Source organism: Thunnus maccoyii, chromosome 1 (assembly GCF_910596095.1).
Source record: "Thunnus maccoyii chromosome 1, fThuMac1.1, whole genome shotgun sequence".
In the NCBI taxonomy this organism is placed as follows: Eukaryota; Metazoa; Chordata; class Actinopteri; order Scombriformes; family Scombridae; genus Thunnus; species Thunnus maccoyii.
In genome coordinates this window covers 5968508-5992184 of record NC_056533.1, presented here as the reverse complement: position 1 = coordinate 5992184, position 23677 = coordinate 5968508, and the positions used below count along the sequence as shown (strand labels likewise).

Below are 23677 nucleotides of genomic sequence, written 5' to 3'. Positions count from 1 at the left end.
TGTAAAAGTAAAATTGATAGCAATGCAAAAAAAAGTCATTTGAGTTTCTCTACTCATTTTTGCTGATGATTTCTGTCCTTGCTTTGTGATCTCTTCTGTTTGCTGTTCTTCTATTTTCTGCTTACAGATTTGCATCTACTTTTGGCCTGGACAATCTCAGGTCTTCACTGTCAGTGTCTGAGCTCTGAATGTGGTCACTATTGTCATTTTGTGTCTGCTGCAGCGGACGAGTTATAAGCAGACACAAACTCAGTTAGGAGCACTGTTGAGCAGAATGTTCTGTTTGATTTTTATGACGTCTGCAGTTCAAAACAAAAACAGTATTATATCATCAATCTTTTTATTATCTTAGCAAAATGTCACATTACACAAAAGTACATTTTATAATTACAAACATTTATTTAATTTTTTATAAAAGAAATGCAGCAACACATGCAAACTATTCAGCACACACAGACTCCAAAGCCTTAAAACTCTTAATATGTGTAAATTGTATAATTGTCTGAGCTGCTGAACCTTTTTTTTTCTTTTCTCTTCTTTCATTATATAATTTATTTACCCTGTAAGCCTTGATATATATGACTATTGATGTTTATTATTGTTAGGTTGTTGGATAAATTAAATACATTTCAAAAATTAAAAAAACAACAACAGATCTTTGTTACTGGAATAAAAAGAAACAATGTCTGAGCAAACAACAGTACAAGTAATAATATCCAGATAATCTGAGTAATCATTCTGATATTTCTGCAATTTGCTTTATGCAATTACTTGACTAGAATGTTACAATTCCCCATTATTTGCATTTAGAACTACCCATGTTACTGAATTATGGTGTTTTGCACACCGTTTTCACGTTATAGTATGTTAGGCCATGCAATAGTCTTTGTTTATGTTATTATGGTATTTAAGGGTCAGAAGAGGAGACGGAGTTCCTCATTAGGTTGAGACTTCTGACTGTGAGGGCAAGTGCATTCCATTTACATCTCCCGCTCCTCCCTCGCCCACTTTCCCTCTGCTCTCCAAGTGGCCTCCATGCAACGTTTGCTGTTATGTCATACCGAGGGCTGAAGGGAAGTGGAACTACTAATGAAATGTAACCATTGACTTATTGACCCATAGATTTGTCTTTCAACTTCCTGTCTATACCGGAAGTGGGTTGGTGTGTGGTTTGCATCTGCTGCTTGTGATCACGTTTCTTAGCATTTTAGCTAAATCTGACTGGTTTTCCAATAGGAAGTACAGTGTTAAGGACTGCTATAGCTGGAAGAAAATTAGATTTTTTTCCATGAGAGAGTTATCGACCCCTATTTATATAATGGCACTAATTAGCTAAATCTTAGCTAAACTAATTAGAACTAAATCAGTTCTGCCACACAGCTCCGGGATCAGCTGGTCATGTTACTGTTATAATAGTTATGGTGACTGGTCACAATTCGTTGGTATTCATGTTTTTCTAATGTGTATGTAGTCAAATTGTGTGCTAATAAATTAATTTTATTCTAAACACTGTGCACAGTGGACTCATTTGGTTTTAGTTAAGCTTAGCATCGCACTGTGCAGAATTTTCACATGGATCTAATATGGATGCATATCAGAAAGCTCTATGATCAAACCAAACCTTTTCCACACTTGTTTTAAGTAATCTCTGAATGAGGTTCAATAAATCAGATAGAAACAACACCATTTCCTCATTCCATGGATTTATTATCATGGAACAAAAGCTGACAATTCAAAATTATATCATTAATGAAATATATACATATATATATATATATATATATATATATATATATATATATGTGTGTGTGTGTGTGTGTGTGTGTGTGTGTGTGCTAATCATCAGTTAGCCTTGTTTTTTCACCATCAAGATACTGCTGCAACTCAAAGTAAGTTAGCTGAGGCAGTTTTAAACTAGTTAACACTAAAGGTAACACTGCACCAAAGATTGTCTTTTTAATGCAATATCTGTGACGGATGGTGGCGTCCTCATGAATTTGTAGTGTCTTCCTACCTCATAGTAAGCTATATGAACTAATCAGGAATGAGACATTTTACACGTGTTTACTGTGCTTTAACTATGGCCGTAACAACTGGAAATCGAACAAATGTCGGGTCGCATGAGGTCAATACAACAAGTTATAGATTGACTTTGGAGATAGAATCTTTTCTTTTTTCAGACTATTGAGCCATAAAACTAAAAATAAACCTACACAAAATGTTACAACTAGTCAGAGTAGTGTCATGTGAATACCTAATTTTTATCAGTCAGATAGAATCTTATAATTCTAAGTTCATGAAATTGCTGTAACAAAGTTAAATTTCACTCGGTCATGTTTCAGGTTCATTGCCCTCTTCTAAGCAGCTTAGCTGGCCCACTGCTGAAAGTACTTTACACATACTGAGACTAGCTGATGATTCCAAGACAAAGCGATGTGATCTCATACTGTATTGGTTTATATCTCTTCAGGCTATTTCATAGGTGAAAGCCAATCTGTCTACAATTCTTGTCACATGGCCCTCTCTTTGCCAAGAAAAGAAATCCTTCACATTCTGCCCACCGTCTGAATAGCGTCACTCTCTCCTTCCCTCGTCCTCTGTCCTGTATTCCTTTCTCTCCCTGTTTTTCCCCCCCTTCCTTTCTTCACCTCTTCTACCCCTGCCGTCTTTCATTTAAATATTTCATCCACTTGTCTTGCGGCTTCTGCAGCTTGCCAAGTGTCATCTAGATCCCAGGGCCCGACACTAAAGTGGAGCACGGAAGTCATTTTTAGAGGCGCGTGTGTGAGAGAGAGAAAGAGAAAGACAGAAAGAGGAAAGGAAGGGGTGGGATGAGTAGGAGAAGCAGCTTGGCTGGGGTCTGAGACGTCGGGTGGTGATAAGAAGTGAAAAGGTGGAAAAGACATGGGAGTGATAACTAATGTACTTCCTGTGTACTTCCTCTTCTCCCCTGTCAACCCCTCCTGCTGCCAACACGCCCCCCGCCCTCCCGTTTCCTTCAGCCTAAAAGACATAACTGATGTGTGATGTATTTTGTGTGTGTGCGTGTGTGTGAGAGAGTGTGTGTGAATCTGGGGTGATCTGACGTGTGATGTAAAGGAGTCGGTCTGTGCGTGAATGTGAGGATGTAAATTTATGTGTCTGTCGGACAAACTGATGGCTTATGTGGAGTGCAAATATGTGTGTGTGTGTGTGTGTGTGTGTGTATGGTCTTTCATACCCTGGCAGATTGTTGGCTACAGTTGAGGTCAACAACATGAGATCTTGCAAATCTCCGCTTCAACCTGCAGAAACAAAGAAGAAGAAGAAGAAGAAGAGACAAGGAGAGATGAGATTGCGATCATGGAGCAGCAATCTGAGTCGTCCTTTTGTCCTCATAGTAACACCGACTCTTGTTGTAGTTTAGATCGTGACTGTGAAAACACGACGACAAACACGGTTTGGCTTTTAACACGTTTCTCCCTGTGTTGTCAGGTAGCTGGGCCCACTGATGTGCGCCGCCTGCCGCTACAACACCATAAAACATCGTATAATACATCGGGAGCGGCAAAATCACATCTTTATTTTCCCGCAGAGAGGATCACCTCATCCCAAGTGTAAATGAAAGTCGTGCTTCTGTCGCCATAGCGTAGGTTGGCGGGGTGAGCTCACAGTGTTTTATAAATAGAAAAAAGATATGAAGGGAAAGAGAGAGAGAGAGGTTTAATAGAGCCATGGTGTCCACTTGATTGCAGTAATACAGTAGCTATTTATATGACCAATATATTAAGTGTAAGGGCAGTGTGCACATTATTTTTCACATGCTTTTAAGCAGAGTTTCAACTCCTGACATTTTAGCTTGTAAAATTATTTGTCAGGCTAAAAACACATTTTCATGACAACTTCTATATTTATTTAGAACTTTCTACAAATAGAACCACATCCAGGAGCAATTATCAGACATGACAATTTACCCTTGTGTGGTATTCCCCTTTTGTCTATTTGGCATATTTTCCAATATAGAAATAGAAATTACACATAAATACAATTTTTTTTGTAATATTAGCAAAGATATATATAATTTTTTTATTTACATTTTCTAGAGAGGATAACAAGTGCCTTAGCTAACTGCATGCCAAAACATCCAGCAAGTTGTGAAAGATGACAAATGGCTACTGTATTGTTTTTCACTGCAGCTCTAGCAGGAGAGCAGCTTTAGTGACTTTAGGACAGAAACTGTGTGACATTATGATCCGGTATGATCTCTGGCTTAAAGTGCTCCTTGTCACTGATCTCTCCACCTCTTTGCAGCGCACTTATGAATGTCACATTTTTGTTCCTGCCATCAACAGCTTCCATCTGAGGAGATCTTGTCCCAGGCTGTACGGTGTGAAAAAGTCATCACAGGCATAGTTGTGGCCATGTACGGAAGCCCTGTGTCATGTCCAACAGGTGTGAGTCTGTGTGTGTCTGCATGTGTGTGAGAGTTTGATACGCAGAGATTTAAGAGGAAGTGAAAAAAAATAAATCCACTAGTCTGCTGGCAATAACAAACTGAGATTAAACTTCTCAGGTCAAACTGACCTGGTAAACACCAGATACGTAGTACACAATACAAGTACAAGTACATATTTTTTTCCAGGGTAGATCATGTTTCCTCAGAAAAAAACAAAAAAACAAAAAGGTTGTGTTACTTGTTTTTTTTACAGGAAATAAGGCAAAGCCATGGATTTTCAATATAAAGAACCAGTTCCAAGTATGCTTTCTCTTTTTCGGAAAATTTTAAATGGGGTCATTTTGACAAATACTGTCAAAAAAAAAAAAAAAGTTTAGGAGATAAGCAAAACAAAAACATGTAATGTTATTTCTTTTCAGACTTTCTTTAACCTTTTTTTTCTTTGTTTTTCTTCAAGCCTCAAAAAGTATTCAGGTGAAGCAGTCTGATATTAATTCAACTGTTCACAACTCAAAGACATGCCCCCTGTGAAGGGTTGCAAGATGTTTTATTAAGGGTTCACAAGCAAAATAGTTTGAGAACAACTATATTAGTGCATATTTATTAAATGCATTAAAATTTTAACTGTGAGTGCCTCAAATTCAATATTTTTATTCCAAACCCTATCTTGTATAAGGGCTTTTTTTCCCACTTTAACATGACTTTTTTTCCCACCATGGTTGTATGAGACATCAGAAGCTCTCCTGTTACCATTTTAACTCATTCATTTAGTTTTACAGTACAATTTGCTGACAATCATTAATTTGGAGGGCAGGATTTTGTAAAATAATAAATAATATGATAATATCATCATAACTGATTTGAGTTCACCCAAACTCATGAAACCGCAATATTGAAATGTGAAAATTCAAATAGTTTCAGAATATTTAAGAATACATACCAAAGTAAAAATGTGAATGAGTAGAAATCCAGTGAAGTCCATCTTTGGTTTCATTTAATGAGAAATTGCTTCATCACTTTTACAAAATCACTAAATAAGCTGACTTTTTCTTGACTGGAAAAAAAAACCCTGACCTCAGCCCAGTAGAAGCTAATTTTACAGTTCCATGCAGATCACACAGTCATGATGACACTTCACATGATGGGAAATGCACCGAAGAAACAGTGTTTGTTGATCTTCAGGCCATATGTGAACTAACAGAGTAGTACAAGGAAAAGAAATCTTTTTTTAAAAGTACCTCTAACTTAAATATAACACACCAGAAACATTGCGGCTCATCTTATGGGTTTCAATCTTTAAGTCTCTTTTCATTTGCCTCACACACACACACAGCCTCACACAATGACCGACCAGTGTGTGTATCTGTGTGTATGAGGTTTTTGTTCCGCTTGCCAGGCTGCTCACTGACCCCCCATATGTGTGTTTGACCTTTCAACTCCCTGCTTCCCCCTCAGGAGAAAGGCCCTGCTCTCTGATGCACCTTCGTACATCTACACACACACACACACACACACACACACACACACTGATCCATCCTTTGAGTGTGTGGATTTAGCCTCGCAGGGCCAACTCTGGTCAGGCTTGTGGTCATCCACAGTAACAGATAAAAGGATATATCACTTCCTCAATCCCTAAAACCGTAAGTGCGGCTGCTGGACACACATACACGCACACACACACACACTGAGCTCCTGAGTCCTCCTTAGCACTTGATCCTCTCTCTGGGAGGTTGACACTTCAGAGAGAAAGCCTTCGCAAACTCCCATGGACTACACACTCACATTCACAAACACACACATATATACTCAGACCCTTCACGGAACGTACATCCCTATGACAATCCTAAACCTCCGAGGCCTCATGGTGATCTGCTGGTCAGCATCTGTTTACTGTCAAGGATGCTGCTTCCTATTTTCACAACCATCAGTCATCGCTGGCACCGATGAAAATCCACATCTCAGCATTTGAGGTGCTGGGGACACATCGAGAAAATCAACAATCCTGCGTGTCACTAAATATCCTAAAGCTACGACTGCTCCCTCTCTGCAGAAGTGGAAAATCATTTGAGCATATTGACCTCTTCTCTCGCCTCCCCCGAGGTAGGGCAGTTCGCCGGCCGTTTCAAGCCCCGGCAGTGGAGTGCTAATTCAGGCAGGCGTGCGGCATACATGTTGGGTGACGTGGATGTCAACTCTGCTAGCTTCTCAGCGCGGCCCAAGGGCACCTGACCGCCAGTTTGTAAGAGAGAAACTGCGGCCACTGCACCCTGGGGTGCCCACATTTAACACAGTATCCTATCTACTGTACGTGCAGAGGCGTGGACAAGCATACGGATGTTGGTTCACCCTGAGGTCAGTGAGAGTTTATTTTGGGGGGGTGGAGGAGGGAGAGGGGGGTGCACAGACAGTCCACACACACACACACACACAGGCATAAACACACAGTTAATGTGCATAAAAGCTTATTTGAACAGACAGATGTTTCTCTTCTGGCGTAATTGTATGCAAGATTGGGGGAATTTTATTATGTCTCATATCTCCTGCAATTATGTTTACATACTAAGAAGTTGATTTTACAAATAAAGATGGGTGACAAATCAAAGGAAAACTCAGGGTCTTAGTAAGGTTTAAAGCTCTCTGGCAAGTCTCAAGAACTCTACTGGAAGGATGAATCAGATATTCCCTCATTTGGTGCTTTGATGATGGTGGTGGATTGCACTGTCTAACACATCACTCCACAATGTCCCATTGGTATTCTACTGGGTTGAGATCTAGTGACTATGAAGAACAATAGCATATGACTGCAGTGGCAGCATCTGCATTTGGTGTTTGTCCACTTTTTCACTTGCTTCTTTTTCTTCACCTGCATGTTTTGGAAACACAATTCCTGTCTGGATTATGTTCACTGACCAGGACATGTGCATCCTTATACTGTACTGTATAAACGTGCTCCCTGCACTCTATAGATGCTCACTGAATCACTGAATATACTGTATATAGACTACAGACTCAATCTTAATGTGAATCCCAGGTTGAGCCACAACATATGTCTTCTTACAATATCGACTCATAACAACTAAAGGTTAGACTATTTTATAGCTATGTTTAAGCACTCACAACGTTGGGTTAAAGTTTAGAAAAGATCATGGTCTGGGTTAAATATTGAAAAAGCTGACGGTGACTTTAAGGGTTATGGTTGGGGTTAACCCTAAGGCACAAGACACATGTTTACTAAATTAACATTAAACCAAAACCAATATCTTTTGCTTTTACCAAAATGCTTCTGTTGAAAACAACCTAAAAACCTAACCACACACTGGACTGAGGATGCAAAGCCCAGTTTCTGGTTTTACAGTCCTGACCATCGTCTACCATAATCACCTCCTTGTTGCTTTTGGTACAAAAATGTAGCACTTACTTCATTGAGAAAGAAAACAAAACAACAAAAACATTGCCACATGGTTAGGGAAGGATTGTGGATTTGGTTAAATATTAAAAAAGTAAAATGTGTCCTTCACATCAATGTTGACTTTTTCAATATTTAATCAAAACCACAATCTTTCCCTAACCTTAACCAGTTTCCGAAGCATAATAGAGTTAATCATGCTTTAGTTGCCATGGAGCTGATATTGTAGGAAAACAAAATAAATACACTGACAGTGAACATTTTGCAGACACGTTCACAATATAAATGTTTCCTCATTACGCTGATAAAAATGTAATACTCCAAAACATATTTTCTAATGCAAATTAGTTGCATATGAAGAGTTTTTCAGATTCACACTCTCAACCAAAAAAACCTGACCCTAAATGTAGACCTGTGCATACTCTGCCACAACCTATGAGTAATTCTAATTCAGCACTTTAATCTAGTTTCAAATACAAGAAAGCAGACCCTCATTATCAACACACAGTTCTTTTTCTCACATAGAAACTCAACATATGTATACAGAACCAAACGTCCCTTGTGTCACATCAGGACCTCTCATAACTGAGACGGCATTGGTGTTGTCACAGAGGACAAATGTGTGCTCATTTTCTCTCCCTCCACTTCACTCTCTCTGTATCTCTCTGCCACCATTAAGTTCATCTGTCTCTCCATCCATTTAGCAGGTATCCTATAAGGGGTAGCGCTGGGGTGGAAGTGGGTGTGTGGAGGAGGGAGGCCTCGGCGTAACAGCAGGGAGAATGTCATCGTAAGATAAACACCGGGTGCAGCTGAAGTGGCTTTGGGTTCCGCGTGACAAGAGCATCGGCGTGTGATTTGTATCCGCTGGAGCTCTCAGTGTGGAGTGGCTCCCACGCACTTGCTATATATCCTGAAATATACAGCATTTGACTTCTGAGTGTCTCTGGAACCCAGTGCTATGTTTGCTATGTATGTCCAACAATATCACAATATACAGTATCATAGTGTAGCCGCTAATGGTAGCAAGTTAGCATGAGCCGGGGTTGTTATTGTTTCACCTGATCCATCTCAACCATTCAGAAAGTAGTCATCTTTTCATTTGTCTGTTGTGTATAACATTACAAGCAGAGTTCTGCTACCTGACCTGCAGTTGTGTAAGAGTTCACTCCTGGACAAAGGTTGGGCTGTAAATGTAATTTATTAACATATTTTTCCTTCTCTCTCTCTGTCTGTGCAGTCATCTGCATCCATTTACGTCACATGTTTCAAGTCCAACTCATAATTCCAAGTGGGAACATGCTAAGAAATAGCCATTGCATTAGCTTGATGAGCTAATAGTCCGTAATGGCTGAAATAAAGAGGTCAAGTTCAGGTCTCAAATTTTCAGGTTCAGTTGGGTTGGGTCTTAAAGACATGGTTGCAGGTTGGATTTGGATCTTAGTTTTAGGCCTGTGCACAGTTCTACATGGGCATTGTCTATAGCATTGCAGAAGTTCAGATAAGTTGCCAGGTAAACACAACCTCAAGCTGGACTTGATGTGAAGGTAATATGCATGGTGTTTAAGCACTGTGGGACAACCTATTTGAGAATGGCATCAGAGTTTTACTACATAGCCCACTGTAACTGGATGTTCACATAATTGGCAGCAAAAGGTTCTCTTTCATGTTTCAAAATGAATCTAGTGATGATAAATTGATGTTACAATACTACCATTGAATGATTCACAAAAAAGATCCCGAACCATCTACACACCATCAACCCTTTCTGAAATGGTTCTTTTAAACATTTCAAACATTCTTTGGTTAAGTAGTGATTTAACATGTAGAAAATGTGCAAGATTAAAGTTATTAAAACACACTGAAAAAGAACCAAGTGTGTTCCACAAAAACAGTCTTGTTACTTATTTAAAGGATTTAATTTATTCTTATGGGCTTTTAATACAGATCCATTATGTGAATCATTAACATTATTTTGCTATATTCCAATGCTAAGTGGCCTGAGTGACTGATAATTGCAATCTGCAGTCTGTCTACTTCATAAAACACCTGGTGTTAAAAAAAACAAAACTGTATCAGTTTTGCTTCAAGAGTTACATATTTGAAAATGTAACCAATTGGGAAGGGGGTTGCTGAGGAGAATGTTTCTGAAAGATGAGAACATACTGTAGTAAAATTCTTAAAATTTTGTAAATGAAAAAAAAAGTATACTCAATATATGTGCACATCTTGGACACATCTAGAACAATTTAGGACATAAATCATTATATTTGTCAAGAAGGAATTTTTAAATAAAATGCTGTTACACTACCAATGTAGTATCTGCAGGCAGGAGTCGCACCAGATGTATGTTTTCACTAATTTTGCCTTCAGGTAAATATGTTTTAAAGAAAGAGATGCCAATACAACTCTACCACCCTTTATGCACCCTGGTGTCACTTCTCATTTTATTTTACCCCGCCTTCATTCCTTCATTGCATTCCCTGTTGCATCGTCCAATTTTCTCTTTTATTTGCTTTTAATGATGCTGTCTCTGTCTCTCTCTCTCTTTTTACTGTCTTCTTTCTTCATGGAAGTGATTGGTGTGTCTAAACGAGGAGGGAGGTATGGTTGGGAGAGGCCCCATCATCTTCATGTTGAATATAATTAATAAAAGCAGCCTGTTCCAATTTAAGAGGCTGATTAATGCAACAGATACATCACAGCATGGAGCAGACCATCTCTCTCTCTCTCTCTCTCTCTCTCTCTATCTCTCTCTCTCCCTCTTTTTCTCTGTTCATGAAGGGATAGAGAAAGAGAGCATGGCATTATTAGGTTATGACAGAATGTACTTATAATAAATCTTGGTAGATGAAGACAGAATTGTTTTGTGATTTTCAAGTACTTGCAGCTGCAATTACAAATACCGACCACTAGTTCAATCTTTGTCTCTATGCTGATGATGCAAGCATTTACTGTCATGCTACACACCTCAAATCAGCATTTAACATTATCTTTTTTCCAAATGAAACTTGATGTAAATACCAAAAGAAAGAATGGTGTAATTTCAACAGCATTAAAATATTGTATAAACTTGTAAAAGGCTATAAAATCCTACAACTATTATATTGTATATTCAGACCAAATATTCTGTCATCTTTTGACATGTCTTATCACTTTTTACTGTTAATACATTCAAAATGTATGTATGTATGTATGTATGTATGTTTAAAGAGGGTACACAGACATCCTTTATAGAGTTTATTTCAATGCATCCCATGAAATTTTAAACAGAACATTCATTGACAAAAACTTATTACAAAATTTATTGTTAGCACTGGGTCATCAAAATAAAAGAGTGACTAAATTGATATTCTTAATGTTTTTATGCATTCTAGAAACATTTTTTCTGTACTATGCTATTATAATTTATTTATAATTGAAATATTCTATCAATCAATCAAGTTTACTTGTCACATGTGATCATGTAAGTTACAATCACAGTGAAATGTAATTCTGCCAATTTATGATGGGGGGGTGGAGGGGTCTTAGGGAGTGACCTCATTTATGTTCCTAGTCCCTAGTTCCCCATCAGGAAGTCAAGAGTGAGGTGTTTAATCCCAGATCCTTGAGATTTGTGATGAACCTGGAGGGATCTATGGTGTTGAATGCTGAACTGTAGTCAATGAACAGCAATCTCACATAGTTCCCTTTCTTGTCTAAGTGAGGTAGGGTGGTATGGAGAACGTGTGCCATGGCGTCTCCCGTTGATCAGTTGGGATGGTGGGCAAACTGTAGTGGGTCCAGTGTGCTGAGTAGTGAGGAGCAGATGTAATCCTTTACCAGCTGTCCAAAGCACTTCATCACTTCTCACTACAGTGAGTGCCACTGTGCGGTAGTCAGGCAGGCTGGTCTTGTTTTCTTGAGCACAGGAATGATGGTGAACTTCTTGAAGCACGTGGGTATGACAGACTGAGCCAGAGACAGATTGAATATCATTGTGAACACCGGCACTAATTGGTCTGCACATAGTCTGAGGACCCACCCACTGATACCGTCTGGTCCTGCTGCTTTCTGGGTGTTCACACGCTTGAAAGCCCTCCTAACGTCATACTCAGAAAAGATGATAGGTGTGAAAGGTGCATCCACCCATCCGTTAACCTCTGCTTCAGCTGTTTTTGCTTGCTGGCTGCCAATGATATCAAAGCAAGCATAAAAGTTGTTAAGTTCACTTGCTAGAGATCTGAGATTGCCCTCCTGGAATTGTAGTTCCACTTTCTTCCCGTAGTCCCTTTTCACCTCCTTTATTACTCTTCTTACATTGTAGGCGGCTGCTTTATAATTGCCCAGGTTTCCAGTGCGTGTGTTTATGACATCCCGGATGGTTCTGGTAATCCATGGTTTCTGGTTGTGGAATGTAATTTAATTGTAGTTTTAGATACGGTTGCTTCTGTTGTTTCACAAATTAAATCCACCACAGACTCAGTGAATCCATTGATGTCATCGGTGACGTCTACAGTGGTGTCCTGGAACGTGCTCCAGACTGCGTCATGTAGTTCAGACTGTAGGGTGGCCTCTGATTGGCCTGACCATTTCCTGACCTCTTGTGTCAAGTCAGGCATAACCTTTTTAAGTTTAGCCAGATTGAAGTCTCCAGCTACAATGAGCACAGTATCAGGATTACTGATCTGTGAGCAGTTCAAGTCTTTGCAAAGATCCGACAGCAGCCTCGTACTCACCTGGGGTAGGCTGTAGACCACTGTGATAATGATTGATGTTAATTCCCTCGGTTGGAGTTGCGGTCTGCATTTGATTGACAATAACTCCAGATCATGTGTGCAGGAATGGAATAGCATTTTAATATTCCCACTGTCACATCAATCCTTATTCACCATAAACCACATGCCTCCTACTTTTTTCTTGCCAGAGTCCTGTGTTCTGTCGGATCGATATACAGAAAAAGAGTCATCTGGTTGAATGGCGCTGTCCGATATTCCAGGATTTAGGCAAATGTTGGTGAAACATAGGACTGTACTTTGGCTAGCAGGATGCTTGGCAGAGAAGATCCATTTGGCCGAGATTGCAGCCAGTGCTTAATCCCTCCACGTTTACCTCAGTGTTTCCTCTGATGATGAGATAGATGCAGAGATGGACGCAGAGATGGTCTTGCTTGTCTATGTGGTCGGGATCTTAGCTGGTGTTTATCCCCTACACCTTTTCCTCGATGTTTACTCCGATGTTTACATTTGAAAACCTTGACCGGCCAAGTAGCCATAGTCGGCAGGAGGGGAGTTTACAAAGTGGTGAGTTGAGCATTTCCTTATCCTGATGAGTGACTTGTAGTCATATGTTACCATTCGTCCAATATTATTTACAAAAAGTACAACTAATATTGTAAAAATAAATGTAAAGAGTATAAATTTAGGTGAGCTAACAGAGAGGCGACTGGATAGGTCTGCGTCTTCTAGAATGATTTCATTTAAAATCAATGAAATAAATATATTGATCTTCCCTGAAAGAATAAGACTTGTGCAATTATTATATTTGTATCTTATTGTTGACAAATCCCATTAAAAGAACCGAAACCAACAATGAATAGATTGAACAAGTATTTCCCGTGTAGCCAAAGTTTAATATATCTTATTTCTCTGTCCATAAAGCACCATTGTTATCCAAACACTATTTAAAACTCATCAGTGACTCACTCTGTTGCCCAGCGTGACATGTTCATATATTACAATACACATGGGTACTGTAGTTTATTTTGAGTCAGTGTCACTTACACCATCCTGGCATCCTGAATACTCATTAACACGTATTAATCCGCAGCTGAAAATAGTCCTTGCTCCTCATACCTACAGCTGTGTTATGAAATGTCTCCGCCTTTTTTTCATTAAATGAAACTGTATATTTTATTTACCTTTTTTGGATTTGGGGGATGAGTGCAACAAACATGGTAGAGAAACTGTCATGTATTGAGAGTAACACATTGTTAGTAGGGATTTCAGTTTTGGTTAATTTTGATTTTAGTAGATCAACATCCATTAACCGGTAACTAACTGGTTAATTTTTAAGAAAAGCTGTAATGTAGCTTTCGTTTGTGAGAACAGTCCAGCAGTCGGTGGTCAGAGCTAGCTTGTCTGCCCTGGTTAGTTTGATTTTTAGCTCATCCGTCTGCACCTCAAAGTGTTTTCAACGCGTGTAGTCACAGCAGCTCTCGATGTAATAACGTACTTGGATTTGAGGTACCAAACTAGCTCTTTCAATCACTTGCGCTCTACCACACTGATTGGCAGCATGGATCTGCCACGTCTCTTTGTATTTGCGGGTTGGTGCTCCTGTCAATGTTGAGCCTCCGTGTGAGACACGTCAGTTGGTAAATGTGTGCTTTTATAACTTATTTTGGGGCTGCGCTCACTCTGTCCCGCAAAGTACCGAAATTTGGTACCAATTGATCTAACACGAGAAACCTGAAGTAACGAATTCAGCACCCAACCCTAGTATGTAAATTAACCTATAGACCAACATGCGTAACCGGTCAAAAGTATTCTCGGCGGTTAACCGTTAATTGGTACCACCAAGACATCCCTAATTGTTGGTTTTGATCTTTTCATGGCATTTATTGATGATAAGAAAATATATACTATCTTGGTGTAATTTTTGCATGTCTGACCAAGTGAAATTCCTTTCTATGATTACGTTATATTAGAATTTGAACTATGAATTTGGAAGCACTAAAACACTTTGAAATTTGTTTACTTACTAAATTTTCACTTGCTGTGATGTGTACAAAGCTGTTTATGTGCAACTTCTATTGGTGTTCTTTCATGGTCCTACTTGGCAAATAAATCTCTTTTGGTCTGCCCATTTAAGAGCTAATTAATCAAGTGTAACTAACATTTAAACTACTACTTCTGCTGCTGTCACAACCACATCTACTGCACCACCGACAATAACAGGAAAAATAACTAACTGATAAAAAAAGGACAGTGTTATATTCGAGTTTTACTGTCTAGGTAGAGATGTTATCAGAGAGTGTAAAAGGCAAAAATACTTATCCCTGTAACTTGCAACATTGTGCGTCTTATAAATAAGATTAAGGAAAACAGGTAACAGATTTTTTTTTTAACTTAAAGAGGAACTTCCTGGAGCTCTCAAAGGAGTCCTGGTGGTCCCTGGACCTGACTTTGAGAAACCACTATTTTACAACAGTGTAACCAATGAAGTACAGTAATGGAGTGTAGTGGCCTGAAGTGTAGCTATGAAGTCTTCCCTAATGACTCTAGCACATGTGTGTCTGGCTTTCAGCCCTCTCATTAACGTCACTGGACACTGTATACTCCATGGCTGTGTATGTGTGTGTGTGTGTGAGAGAGAAAGAGAGAGACGTTGCTGTTTGCCAATATAGCAAGGCTTAGAGTGCTCCGGTGATCTCATCTCCTCTTTAGTTTGCTCACCCTGTGGCTGTGTGTATGTATGTGTGTGTGTATGTGTGTGTGTGTGTTTGTGTGTGTTCGCGTGCACACACTCACCTACAGAACTCAATGCGTACTACATGTTAAAGAGCACACATCGTATACAGGTGAGGGATGTCTTTCATTCTCCTGCAGCAGGAAAAATGTAATCATATATATCAAATAATCTTCACCTCTTTTCTAGAATCCAGCTTCCTTTTTTCTTCATTTTTCACTCAGGAGTAAATGTTTAGTAAATGTTTCTTTCTCATTTTTGTTTCAGTTACAGATGTTGCAGCTCTGGTATATGAATAAGCGAGACCCGTGTGTGTGTGTGTGTGTGTGTGTGTGTGTGTTTGTGTGTGTGTGTGTGGTAAACAGGGTGGTTTGCTCTGTGGAAGGAGGAATTTCCCCCAGCAGTCCCCATCAGTAATAGTGCCTGTAATGAGCTGCAGCTGTCAGCATGGTTTCCGCACACACATACACACAAAACACACACACGTACACAGGGTAAGGAGGAAGTAGTGACTCACTCAGCGGTGCGCCGTCACACTGTACGCTGATAAACAGTGTAACTCATCAGACTTGCATCAGACATTAGACACAAACATTTCCTCAGAAATACCTTCTCCTCCTAAATATATCCGTCTGTGAATTTACTTTACAGTTGCCTTTTTATGACTTGTCGTATAAGTAAACACACACTAATTGTGCGTCTGACTTACAGTGAAATAGAAAATAAATTTACCAAGGTTTTTTCCTCCACATTATTCCATTGATTGTTCTTCTAATGCTCGGTACATATGAAACATATGTCGAAAAAAGCATTTAAGTGTTTAATCGCTCTCTTTTCTCTTCCTGTTAAAAAAACAATTTTGATGACTCATCCTGCATTCAACCAACACACACATGAATTTATCCAATCAAATCACACTATAAGGCAACTAAGAGTCATACTGTAATAGTAGGGCAGTATCATGGTTACGAGGTGTGTGTTTGAATATCAGCTGACAAAAATTCTGTTTTCCAAAAGTGCATGGTTGTGGCCTAATTTATTCATTTCCCTCTCATTCTCCACCTCCTGATCTCACAGCACGGATGAGGGAGTGTTGCTGCTGGTGGAGGCCAACAGTCCTCTACAGCTCTGGATCGCTGCGGTTCTCCAGAGACTCTGCACTGGCTCAGTCACACCCAGCGATCCAATCAAATCCCTGAATGCTATGATCAAATCCCTCTCGGAGACGCATCACATTACAGAAGCTTAAGATGCTCTAAATGCCATTTTACTGTGCCTTTAAAGGCAATAATGAGTTCGACTGTTCCACATTTACCTGCGAGACATTTTCACAACAAAAACAATACCTGCATTTAACTGACATTTTATCTTGTAATGCTGTTTGCAGGATGTGATTTTAATGAAATTAGCACAATAATGCAATCAGGACACTGATGTTTTGATTTTACAATTATTACTGTAATAGAGACCAGTCATACGCCATCACATGTCTTTTCTTTATATGATCCAGCTGTTCATTTGGTATTGTAGCTCAGGGTTGTTCGGTTTTTGAATCATTTCTATTTTAATCACATTTAGAACAGTTTATGCTATCATATAAAGCACTCAGTTGCAATATTGTCTCATTGGTGATAGTTGCATACAATACATACTACATATTCAGGCTATGCTAATGAAGCATCAGTCGTGACCGCTGGTCCTCCCCTCCAGTTTATCAGCGCTGACCTACCAGGCTCCCCAACAAGTTATTCCTCTAATTTGACTTCTTCCCTTAAAAGCATAAATCACTACCCACAGCCACCCGCAGAATGTAGAGAAAAGTAATAAAAGCAGCACCTCATACCGGCCCAGCTGAGCCGCAGCTTTGTGTTTTGACTGGCCCAGCCCTCGGTGACCTCTGCCAATTTTTATCTCATTTCACTCTAACTTTGTAGATCAGACTTTAATTTTGAAGTGCGGACCTCGGGACAGTGATGAATAGGCTACATCAAGGAGGGCTTAAATTACCCCTCTCCCTGGTGGCAACACTGACCGCAAGGAGAGGTGTGTGCGTGCATGCGTGTGGGTCTGTGTTGGGTGTGTGTGTGTGTGTGTGTGTGTGTGTGTGTGTGGTGACCTAGTAACAGCAGACAGAGAAAGAAAGAGGGCTGGTCAGCACTTGCCCTCTCAACCCTGCTAGCTCCGCAGCACACCCAACGAGGCAGGAGGGAGCGAGGACACTGGGGAGGGAGTGAGAGGGAGTGAGAGAGAGAGAGAAAGAGAGAGAGAGCATCCACTCTATCTTTTTCAGCTTCCCCTGTCAATGCGTTGTCTTGTTTTTGGTGGGAGTTTGTAACTTTTAAGGTTATTTGAGGAGAGTCTCACCCTGGCCTCCTTTTTCTTCCCTCTCTTCATGCAAATTGGTGGCTTTTCTTTTTTGGTGAATACCACCACCAGCGGTCTGTGTTAGGAAAGGCAAGTTTTGGAGGTCATTCAGATATCGACGAAACCTTAACACTACATAATAAAACAGTCAGTCTCAAATTGAAGCGGGCTAGGCAGCAGGGTTTGGCCAACAGCCACAGGCACGGCCTAAGGCTGGGAGGAAGAAAATCAAAAACATGGTGACAAAAAGCAGATTTCTGGGAGGGGGAAAAAAGAACAACTTTGAAAACTAAAGTAGGGTGTGTGAGGCTTGTAGTCTTCTCTTTAAAGCCTGACATTAACTGGAGCTTGGAGTTTTAAATTAGCTTCATCTTCCAACAGAGAGATCATTTCTTTTCTTTCCAATAAAAATCAACTTTGTTCAAGATTTCTTTTTTTTTTACTTAAGTGGCGTTTTCCTGATACAGACAAAGAGCTTATTGTTTCAGGTAAATGTATTTATCTCATAGAATATATCCTACATCAATATGTTTTTAACATGTTTTCAAGTGTTTTAGGTTAAAAAAAATGAACAGATTTCCAGAATCAAAAAGTCAAAATCAGAGTAAATTATTTGTAAAGATGAACATTATTCCCATGAAATCTTCTTTTCTAAACTGTAAATGCAAGCCAGTTTGCTGACCTGCACAACTCTTAATCACCTTTTTATATATTTATCATCCATTGTCCCACTTTGTGCCCTGAAATGTTTGATCGTGACGAGCTCAGATAACAGGATTCAGACACTGTGCAATAGTTTAGGGTTTAGGTTACATACAGTGTATTATACTATTTCTTCCTTTTTTATTTCCATGCGTTTATTCCAAGCTGCTCTGTGGACTGTCCCTCCCCCTGGCTCTTTATCCACTCTGCTAGAAACCAGTGTGCCGTGAAGCCGGTGCGCAACGCCGACTATCCGCTATGGTGATCATCGTAGGACAAGAAGAAAAAGGAGGAGAAAAAACGAGGGAATCACGGATGGTGTAGAGTGGTGGAGCTCAGAGATAAATCACAGTGGTTGTGCACTAAACCTCCTCCTGTTTCTGCTGAACCGAACGCATCTATTTGCGTTTTGAGGAGGGGGCGGAAATTCACTAAAGCCTAATCTGGACTGGGACAAAGTCCCTGCAGCTAATAGAATATGGCATGAGAACTTTAAAACGCGCTTTTACTGCTTACATTTTTGGAGGAAAGTGTATTACTGAAACCTGTGTATTTGTTCGTGATGCATCTATGTGAAAAAAATAAAAATAAATAAAAAATACCACCTTAAAAAGCACGGGTGCTGAATGTGTGTGTGCGCGCGCCTACGTGCGTGCACGCGCGAGACCGCGCATGGATGGGGTCTCCAAGTAACTTCAGACGTTTTTTTGTTTGTTTTTGTTTTTTTGTTTGTTTTACTTTATCATGACTGCCTATTACAAAATAATAACAATATTAATAGGACAGGATCCAGTTTGGACTCACCCAGTGAAGAGCGCTTTTGGAGCTCCGGTTTGTGCGTGAAGACAGCAGCGGCAGAAGGCAGATGCGAGGTCCCGACTCCCTTACTACAGCTCCCCTTTCACCACACACACACGCACACACACACACACACACGCACACACACACATGGACACACACACACACACACACACACACACACATACACACATCACCCGGGATACAAAGTTAACACCGGAATAAAAACCTGACCTTTATGCGTAAAACAGAAGTTTTCACACACTAAAGGGGGGGATGGCTCTGCTGTGAAGCCTGTAGGAGTCTAGACTGGTGTGTGCTCACACTGATCTTTGCGCTTTAAGCTCAATTTGTCTGTTTAATTGTTGATGGAATCAGTATAAATAATTGTTTCTTAATAACTTCGTCATTTGTACAAACAATTTCCTCACATCCTTAAATAGGGTCTATGACTGGAAGTGGACAAAAACACTCAAATATGACTCATCCACGCGGCTGTCATAATATAACCGTGCGAGTCCGCCTTTATGTCCGCGTCCTGTAATTCCAGCGAACTAGTTTAATGTGTCACCACAGATTTATCCCTCCGCATGATGTGCTTATATTGTTTACAGAGGGAAGAAGTAAATCTGTTCATATCATCAGTGCGACTTGAATATCACAGTTGTGAGCAACCAAAGGCGAGTGAGTTCAATTAAATTAGTTTTAATATCAGTGAAGGCATGAAAACGTACCAGCACGAACACTGTGATATTTATCACACAGTATAGGCCAACAAGTAAAAATGAATGTCTGGATTATTTTTGTTTTGCAGAGGTTTAGTTGATACAAACAGAGCAGTGGAACAATTATAACACTCTGAACAATTGTGGAAGATGATTCGTTTATTTTATTTTAAAATCACTTATCCGTTATGATGAATTTGAAATTTAAAGGAGGAAACTGCTTCCTGCTCAAAAACTGCCGTTCGTAAACAACATAAAGTTTTATCTTCTGTTTCACAGTCATGATAAAGTTCAAATAATTTGCCGATCAGAGAATAGATTAATAAATGAACATGTGTACAGTAAAGTGACTAATCTGAACCCAGAGCTAAACTCCCCCCCAAAAAAAACAAATTCCAAAAAAACATACGAACCTCCAGCTAAAAAGTTTAATACATAGATGAATTTGGCACCTTTTTATTACATAACGCATAAATATGCATAAATCTCCACGTGAAACATATTGAGTTACGTTTTGTAACACAGCTCTGTTTTTCCTCAGTGCATTGCATCTTTAAATGCATCACTTTCACAACATTCAAATGTTTTGGAAAGTTTTTTTATTTGACCGTTTTAATATCATCGAGATGAATACTCAGTCTGCCTCTCTCTTTTTATCTCTCTCTCTCTCGCTCTCTCTCTCTCTCTCTCTCTCTCTCTCTCTCTCTCTCTCTCTCTCTGTCTCTCTCTCTCTCACACACACACACACACAGGCACACACACACACACACACACACACAATGCACGTCCCTGATTATAAAATCTTAGATAAAACTATGGAGAACTAACGTTAATGTGAAACAGAATAATTTTTTTCAAATTCAAACTACAATTTTTACTTTGTTTCCGTTTTAACATTAATTGCTGAACATGCATAAGTAAAAATATTGCATGAAATAATGATGAAAAGAGACATTTATCTTTGTAAATAAAGTACACCGAATTAACTATAAATGACGTCGATAAAAAGCTATTTACTGGCTTTGTATTGTTAGAGGAATATGCACACAGCTGCTTTCAAGAGTCATAATTATAGACGAGACTCAACAGTACTTTGGCGTCGAGATTTTATTTCAGAGATCGACAGTCAAAGAGGATTCACAACTCCTAAAACTACGCAGCTACCGTCAGTACTGTCAGTTGCGAGTTAAACGCCAAAAATTAGTCAGAAAAGCGCATATTGGATACATTCTATCCAAACACATCTGGCAGACAATGAGCTGTGAAGTTTTCCTACCTAAACCCAGTTCACCGCCACACTGGTATAAATCATCAGGACCTGAATTCGCAGTGCACATCAGAGTGAAGAGTGTCTAACCGCTGTGAGAGGTAGAAACATAAGACTTTAAGAAGGAGAAAGACTTACTTTGTGACAATTCTGTGATAATAAGTTTTGTGTGCGTGATATGTATGATGGTTACTGCATATAAATCAAAGCTCCCCCCTCCCCACTCTCTCTCTTTCTTTCTCTCTCTATCTCTCTCTCACTCTCTCTCTCTCTCTCTCTCTCTTGGATATGGTCCTATAAGGTAAGCGTAGTGGGTCATGTCTGTATCCCATTAATGTGCCCGGTTCAAAACACCTCCAGTCAAGATTTGTTTAAAGGAGAGTTGGAAAAAGAACAAGAAAAGATAGACTAATATCTCTCCAGATGTGCTACACAAATTAATAATAAAAACATAGTAGGCCTATAATGATATGTCATTAAAATAAAATTTTAAAAAACAGTTTAATATCTTAGAGATATTAAATAATAAATAGATGTTTTTGTATTTGGTGTATAGAATATCTTTTTCAATTTCAGTTAATTAATAACATAATAAATGCTATGAATATTATAAAATGATTTCTGCATTTACCTGGGCACATTAGCTGGTAAACATTCCTTTTATTAAGCAGATATGTTTCTTGTCCTTTTTCTCAAAATACATAATTATTTTGCAAGTAAATTTATTTTCATCCAAGCGCAAATCACTGAAAAACCAGCTGAGTGTGACATGAAATATTTGTTTGAAATCTTTTATGTCGAGGAGGTAAAAGTGTCTCCATGTCTCAAAAGTCGGCGACTTTACGCAAATTGTTTTTTGTTGTTTTGTTTTTTTTTTTGTGTGGTTTTTTTTTTTGGTTGTTGTTGTTTGTTTGTTTGTTTCGGTTATTGTAAGCATTTTGGTAAGTAAGGTAACATAGTGGCGCCATGAGAAGCAAAAAGCACTCGGACTCCTATTTGGGAATGAGAATGCCAAACAAAAACGCACGGAGCTCGCTGACGAGCTTTAAAGCAGACTGTGTCAGTCAGACTGAGAGGAGAGCCCTCCATCGCCCGCGAACGCGCGCGTGTTGTGTGTGTTTGCGTGCGTGCAGGAGTGTTATGTTTGAGTGTACACTATGGGGTGGGAGGGGGTATTGTAGTATCGCAAGGAATGTGCGCACGGCAGCTGTGTGTGTGTGTGTGACACTGATGGATGCGCCAATGGAAAGACGGACAGATGCTTGGGCGGATCTAACGGCATGCAGTGGTGGAGCGGCACACAGTCGCGGCGAGATTAGGGCGAAAACATCCTCGATCGGCGGAGAGTCACCAATCACCAATCCTTCCACCGAACCCGGTGCACGGAACAGGAACGGACAGACTCCCCGGTTCACCCAAGGAGCGGCACGGGGAGACAGATTGAGGAGATCTGATTCCCTCGGCGGATCCGACGAAGAAAGCTGTTTCTCCGGCTATTGACGAGCGTGAGAGACGAGGCGCAGCAGCACCACATCTGGCGCAGAGGAAGACAGGAGGAGAGAGAAAGACAGCCTTTGGCAACTCACCCTTATTGCCCTCCCTTGTTATTCCATTCCCTCTTCAAGAATCCTTTATCCTTTGTTTTCACCACCGTGAAGCCTCGCGTTCCACCCTGAGGATTGCCTGAAAATACAGGAGCATATTTTTTTTATCCACTTCACCAACTCAGTTGAATCCAAAAAAACTTTTGTTCCTCACTGAAAGGTTAAAACACTGCCAGAAAACAGGAGCAACGGCATCTCCAGAAAATATTTGAACAACCTACATCTCGACTAAGGAGTATTTTGAGCTTACCTGTGAAGAAAAAAAGTACTTTATTCCGCTCAGTGCCAATAAAAGGGACAGGCTTGGTGAGGATTTTGCGCCTCTCCGGTCACTTGAAGCGCAGGGAGGAGAGCGGAGCGCAGTGTTGGGAGACACGTCTGATTCGCTGCGTGGCTGATTTAAATAGCTCCTATCAGGCCACGTAAAGAAAAAAAAGGGGAGAAAAGTACCATCAGCGGCCAAGAAAGTGTTTGGCAGTAGGCGCTAGAGCTCGGCTGATCCGTGCGCTCCAGTCAGCCTGCATGCATGGGAGCACCCTGAGCCCGTCCCCTCCTCCTCCTCCTCCTCATGTACATTATTACAACAAGGGAGACCCAATCAAGCACGTATCTCATCGATTCACGCACACACACACACACACACACGCAGTTACACTAGACGCGCACGCGCGCACGTGCACGCGCGCACGTGCATACGCATACATACTGACTGACTGACTTGCCCTCAGCGGATTTTTCAAAGCGCTCTCGGACTAAATAACGTAGCCGCGCCAGGCAGGGCAGCGTGCGGGCGACCAGTCCCGGCCGTCACCTCCTCTTCCTCCTCCTCCTCTTTTCTCCTCCGCTGTCGGTCCTGAGAATAACAAACTGAAAAAAGCTGCATGTGGCTTTTTTCCTCCTCGCCACCGACAGGACTTGCCAGAAGGC

At 40.2% G+C, this 23677-nt stretch overlaps 1 long non-coding RNA gene across 1 annotated transcript; it reads right to left on the bottom strand.

Moving 5' to 3' along the window:
• Positions 1 to 1830: 1830 nt before the first annotated feature.
• Positions 1831 to 23392, bottom strand: LOC121898438. Its single transcript, XR_006096462.1, has 4 exons — positions 23001 to 23392; positions 22733 to 22829; positions 19161 to 19254; positions 1831 to 3284 (listed from the first exon to the last, which is right to left on the bottom strand). It is a non-coding gene; the product is annotated as an uncharacterized LOC121898438 (long non-coding RNA).
• Between the last annotated feature and the right edge of the window lie 285 nt (positions 23393 to 23677).